Genomic DNA, 1,100 nt, shown 5'->3' with positions numbered 1-1,100 from the left:
CCCCATACCCCTCTCTCAGGTTTTTGGGCTTGAAGGGCTCTCTGGGTCCCTAGGCCAGCTCCAGCTCCTCCTCCAGCAAAAGCTGCAGAAACCATCCACTAGATAACTAGATGGTGACTCAGAAGCTGAGCAAGCCTTGTGTATGTGAGTGTGTGTCTCCTTGCAACTGCATGTGGCTCTGAGTGCTGACACGTCTGTGAGCCTGCCTGCACGTGTGTGTAAGCATGTGTGTGTGGGGGGTGCCCTTCTGGCTGGGGAAGTTGAGTATGTGTGTGTTTATTTCTGGGTGTGTCTCAGTGTTTACCCCAGAAACAGATAGGAACTTCACCAAAGCTGCACCGCAGATTCACATGCAAACTTGTCCCTTGGGAATCTACAGGCGGCAACTCCAACTCGTGCCGGCTCCTACCTGGGTTTGAGGAGTAGTACCCTGTGAGGAGGGGGCAGAAACGATTTTCAGTCCGAGGGACCCCTGGAGCCCTACAGAATTGTGAGCGTCAGCCTCCCCTCCCCCACGCCCTCCCATCAGCGGTCACGAGACCTCTAAGGCGTTCCCCACCCAGAAGGAGGACCTAGGAGTTCCAGCTCCCTGGCCGCTTTCAGGGCCCTCCACTGGAGGGAGCGCAGAGCCCAGAGAGATTTCTTTTTCCAGAGGCCACAGGGGAGCCCAGTCCCTTGCGAGCCCAAACCCCCGGCCCCTGCGAAAGTTTGAATATGGGAGCGGCAGTTTGGGGCGGCACGTCTCTGGCTTGATATTGGGCGACTTTCTGGAGGAAACTTGATTGCTTTTGAGGGGGGACAGAGTAAGTGGGGATCAGCATCCCCTCCAGCCTGCCCCAGGGCCCCCAAGCCCCAGTCCTGGCTCCCCACCACGCCATGCTCCCCTACCCGGTATCGGAGGCACACACGCTCACCCCACTTTCTTCCTCTTCCTCCTCCAGCCCACTTTCCCTTGACTGTGTCGTCAGAGCTCCAGGGAGGGACCTGGGTAGTCGGAGAAGCCGGAAACAGCAGGCTGGGGCAGCCACTGCTTACACTGAAGAGGAAGGACGGGAGAGGATTGTGTGTGTGTGTGTGTGTGTGTGTGTGTGTGTTTGTGT

Source organism: Pseudorca crassidens, chromosome 11 (assembly GCF_039906515.1).
Source record: "Pseudorca crassidens isolate mPseCra1 chromosome 11, mPseCra1.hap1, whole genome shotgun sequence".
NCBI lineage: Eukaryota > Metazoa > Chordata > Mammalia > Artiodactyla > Delphinidae > Pseudorca > Pseudorca crassidens.
The sequence above is the reverse complement of the archived record's forward strand: the minus strand, read 5'-3'. Positions refer to the sequence as shown.